Consider the following 5,639-nt stretch of genomic DNA (forward strand, 5'->3'; position numbering starts at 1 on the left):
ACAGTGGCACAGGCTAACTACCCAACTGAGAGCAGTCAGTGGTCATGCATGCACACAAACTCCTCGCTGGAGGTGCCAGCATTCTAGGGGCTTATTTCAGCCAGGTCCCTGAATACATTCACACAAAATCTCCTCCCCGGAGATGCCAGCATTCTAGGGGCTTATTTCAGCCCGGTCCATGAACACAAACTCATATGACCACACTGGCGCAAAGCACATAACATAGAACAATACTAGCGCATGGCCGTGCGGCCATGCGAGCCTTAAATAGTTGCAGCACATACAGGACCTTCCTATAAGGACCAATGAGAGGCTGCCACAGAGTGTGAGCACCTACAGGACCTTCCTGAAGGACCAATGGTCTTAGCTGCACTATCTGATCATGTGACCCTCGATCTCCACTGAGAGATCTTACTCTGGGCATTCTCAGAACGAGAAAAGCAGGACTTAGTCCCAGAAGCGTCTGCGCGCCGCTGCCCAGCACTGACTTCAAAGGCAGAAGCAGGAAAAGCAGCAGTAACTCTTTGTACAGAGTCAGACTGAGCGAGACACTGGGAACGACGTCTCCGCTGAGCAGGCTCCACTGCGGCAGGAGGAGAATGGGAGACCGCAGCGGAGATGGCCCGAGATTCTCCCTGTGCAGAGGCTGGAACTTGACCCCTAACAAGCCGACCCCCCTAATTTTGCAACAAAAAACTGGGAAAACTTATTGACTCGAGTATAAGCCTAGGGTGGAAAATGCAGCAGCTACCGGTATATGTCAAAAATAAAAATAGATACCAATAAAAGTAAAATTAATTGAGACATCAGTAGGTTAAGTGTTTTTGAATACCCATATTGAATCAGGAGCCCCATATAATGCTCCATGCAGTCCTTTATGGCCCCATAGATGCCCCATATAATACTCCCTGCAGTTCTTTATGGCCCCTTGGATGCCCCATATAATGCTCCATGCAGTTATGGCCCCATAGATGCCCCATATAATGCTCCATGCAGTTATGGCCCCATAGATGTCCCATACAATGCTCCATGCAGTTATGGCCCCATAGATGCTCCATGCAGTTATGGCCCCATAGATGCCCCATACAATGCTCCATGCAGTTATGGCCCCATAGATGCTCCATATAATGCTCCATGCAGTTATGGCCCCATTGATGCCCCATATAAAGCTCCATGCAATTATGGCCCCATAGATGCTCCATATAATGCTCCATGCAGTTATGGTCCCATAGATGCCCCATATAATGCTCCATGCAGTTATGGCCCCATAGATGCTCCATATAATGCCCCATGCAGTTATGACCCCATAGATGCCCCATATAATGCTCCATGCAGTTATGGCCCCATAGATGCCCATATAATGTTCCATGCAGTTATGGCCCCATAGATGCCCCATATAATGCTCCATGCAGTTCTTTATGGCCCCATAAATGCCCCATATAATGCTCCATGCAGTTCTTTATGGCCCCATAGATGCTCCATATAATGCTCCATGCAGTTACGGCCCCATAGATGCTCCATATAATGCTCCATGCAGTTCTTTATGGCCCCATAGATGCCCCATACAGCATTGTGCCACATGTAATGCTGCTGCTGCAATAAAAAAAAATGACATACTCACCTCTCGTCGCTGCTCCTCAGCATCCCATCTCTCCGCACTGTTTAGGCAGAGGGCGGCGCGCACACTAATACGTCATCACGCCCTCTGACCTGCACAGTCACAGCAAGAGGACGGGAAGGCGGAACGGCGCCCGGCGGATGGAACGCGGACAGGTGAATATGAAATACTCACCTGCTACTGACGCGGTCCCTGCCTGTCCCATGGCATCGCAGCTTCTTCCTGTAATGAGCTGTCAATGGTACCGCTCATTACAGTAATAAATATGCAGCTCCACCCCTATGGGAGTGGAGTCCATATTCATTACTTTAATGAGCGGTACCACGTGACTGCTAAATAGAGGAAGAGCTGCAGCGCGGGAGACCATGGGACAGGCTGGGACAGCGTTAGGAGCGCCAGGAGCAGGTGAGTATGCGACAGTCCTCTCTCCCACTCACCCGCCGACCCCGCCGCCGACCATGACTCAAGTACAGCCGAGAGGGGCACTTTCAGCCCAAAAATTTGGGCTGAAAATCTCGGCTTATACTCGAGTATATACGGTATATAATTCCACATGTGTTAATTCATAGTTTTGATGCCTTCAGTGTGAATGTACAATTTTCATAGTCATGAAAATACAGAAAAATCTTTAAATGAGAAGGTGTGTCCAAACTTTTGGTCTGTACTGTAGCTAACTTTGTAGTCTGCATTCTGTTCCCTGAGGGGGGGTGAATATGGAGCTGCTGGAACACATCAGCTTCCCAGGCTGCCCTCAGACGAAGTAGTCGAATCAGGCTGAGTAGTCGAGTCAGGTTGAATAGGCGAGGGCTGGGATGCACCCAAACCCAACGGAGCAATTTCTTCAGGAACTTCAGGTGCCTGCCCGTCTTCTGGGACTACGTGCAGTAGATCAGGGAATTCCTCTTCTTCACAATCAACAGCTGCGGGAGGAGGTACTTCGGGAGCACTTTGCACCTCCTTCAATTGATCAGGATCTCTTGATAAGCAAGGATGTTACGATGGACCACTCGAGCAGGGGCGTCCTTCTCCCCCTCGGATTGGACTTCGCAAACGGGGCCTTCGGTGCTGATTCTTCATTTCACTCTATATGGAGTCTTTGTCCCGGGGGCGTTTGTCTCGGACCAACACTCAGTCTCCGGCTTGAAGAGCTGTCCCTCGCAGGGGAGCGGTTTCTGTATGCTCAAGTTCCCGAAACTTAGTCTGCACCAGGCGATGTAATGTTTACAGCCGGTAACGATGTTCTTGTACACAGGTGGACACCCCCGTTCGTGGGTAGTCCTCCTCTGGATCAAATTCCAGCTCACTAATCTTTCTTTCCGGTCGGCCTAACAGCAGGGTATATGGTGTGTACTCGGTGGTGCGATGTACTCGGTTATTATACACCTAAACTAATTCAGCTAATTCAGCTACGAATTCAGGCCAATGGGCCTTTCTGTCTTCCTCTAGCATCCTCAACATCTGAATCAGAGTATGGTTGAACCGTTCACAGGCTCCATTCCCTTGAGGATGGTAGGGCGTCGTCCGGGATTTGCCAAGCTGGTAAATGCGTTGTAATTCTTCCATTACTCGCCCCTGGAAACAGGCACCTTGATCAGAGTGGATCCTCTTCAGGCAAACGTACACTTGAATGAATTTCCTTTAAATGGCTTGTGCCGCTGATTCAGCAGTTTGATCCCGAGTCTGAGTCACAACAGCGAATTTGGTGAGGTGGTCAGTCATTCAGTCATCACCAGGCAGGTTCATATCTAAGGGAGGCCGGACCTATCTTCAGATAATCATTAACACTTCAAAAGGGTCAGAAGTCACGATGGTCTGCGTGGGAACTCGATCTTCAGGAGGTTTAGCTAACTCAAGGCTTCTGCATCGCCGACATGCTTCTTCTACCACAGCTTTTAGTTGGGGATGGTAGACTAGACTCTGCAGCCACTGAAAGGTCTTCTCTTGACCGAAATGAGCTCTTCTTTCATGTGCCTCCATGGCCACCTTATTAAGTAGCGTCTCGGGAATCACTACTTGCCAGGTAACACCAAGCTCACGTTGCAGCTGAATCTTTCAGTATAACAGTCCATCTTTGATGAGGTGGAGCCTTTCCTACTGTCAAAGGATCTGCAGAGTTCCCGGGGACAGGGCGTCTCTTTCTCTCTGACTGGGTAGTTGTTTTAGCGTTACCCACTGTCTCATTTGAGCAAGCTCCCCATCTTCCTGTTGTAATCGAACCCACTCATCACGAGGTCGTCCCAGAATGCCTTCTCTGGACGCTGTCTGAATCTGTTCCTGCGTAGCCGCCAATGTCCTGGCCGAATCATGGAACTCAGGGATTTCTACAGCTTCCAGCTCTTCCTCCTGGTTGGGTCCAGGTCCCTCGTGTGTTGCTCGGGATAAGGCGTCTGCGTGAGTGTTCTCAGCCCCTCTCTTTTAGGCGATTCTATATCGATACTTCACCATCCGATGCACCCACAGCTGCTCCATTAAAGCTGGCTCTGTTTGTATCTCAACTCCCTCAAGGGGGTGCAAGCTCAGATGGGCAGGGTGAGCACAGTTTGGCCCAGAGGTAGAACAAAGTTGGCTGCGGCTAGAGCAATCACTTTTCCCAGTGTTTTCCCGTCACTAGAGGTTTCTTGGGCTTGGGCCACACGGATCAACTGCTGGAACACTCTCTTTTGATGAGTACCAGGGCTCCACTGTTTCAGGAGAACGACTCATTAATAAGACGTCTCCCCAGTTCCTTCAAGACATTCATCCCCACAGTAACAGCATGAGCATTGCCTGCATCTCCAGCAATCAACACCACTCCCTTCAGGCCCAGATCTTTGCTGCAAACAGTAACTTGCATCCAGACCACCCCTGTGACTGGGATGGGTAAATGATTAGCAGCCGTCAATTTCATCCCTGGGCCCCATTCGGGCTGCATAATTTCGGGGAAATGTCTTCTGAAGTATGTCTCAGGCATCGTGGTCACTTGAGAACCGGTATCAACTAAACAACGTACGGCCTGGCTAGATACTCGTCACTGTGAACATGGTCATCAATAAGTGGCACAACAGTGACATTACTTAGAGCTGGATGTCCCTCAAAAATTGATGAATAGACGAAAAGAAATCTGGTCTGGAATGTTGCCAAGAATCCTACAGTGACATTAAAAGAACTGCAGGAAATTCTTGCAAGTACTGGTTGTGTACTGCATGTTATAAGAATCTCCCATAGTTTTCATATGCTTGGCCTGTGGGATAGGGTGACAAGATGGAAACCTTTCCTTACAAAGAAAACCATCTAAGCTATATTTTATAAAAACCTACATAAATTGTGTGTCATGTTCCTGCGTTTGCACCCTTGAGCCTGTGTTTTGTGGTTGACTTCTCTGTCTGCCGAGCCACAACAGACACACGTTTTCTCCTGGTGTTTAGGCTCTGTTATTCTGGCAGCAATCTGTTAAGCATAACACATTTTTCTGCCCCATCACCTTTCATGTGCGGCTTTATAATGGGTCCCCCACCTGGCATTGCCTGCTTGTGATAGTTTCTTGTGGATGTTCAGCCATTCTGCTATAGCTTAAAATCAGCCAGAGAAATTCCAGCTAGGGTTTATCTTCTTGCTGTTTCAGTTCTTTACTTTGCACCTACCTTCAGTTTGTTGTTAGGAAATGGGCAGTATGCTGTATAATCTGATGGTATTTACTTTATACTTTAGATTTTATTTTGTGATTTACTTTACTCTTTGATCTTTCCTTTTTTCAGCACACTTTCCCATTTGTGGGTAATTTACACTCTGCTTTGCCCTCCGTTTTTTTACAAGAAATGTGGAGCGCTCAACAGCCTTTCAGGCAGTTTAGGTCCAAGCTGTCATCTTCTAGTCTGTGGTTAGGGCAATCTCTGCTCACTCAGGAACTTTTAGGGACTGCTAGTCTGTACAGGAACGGCAGGGTCAGTTGCAATTTGATACCTTTTTTCCCCTGAGTGGCTCATTGCACAATCATAACACTGTGCCAAAAGCATGTAGGAAAACAGGTTGTATGATCTGATGA

Source organism: Ranitomeya variabilis, chromosome 3 (assembly GCF_051348905.1).
Source record: "Ranitomeya variabilis isolate aRanVar5 chromosome 3, aRanVar5.hap1, whole genome shotgun sequence".
NCBI lineage: Eukaryota > Metazoa > Chordata > Amphibia > Anura > Dendrobatidae > Ranitomeya > Ranitomeya variabilis.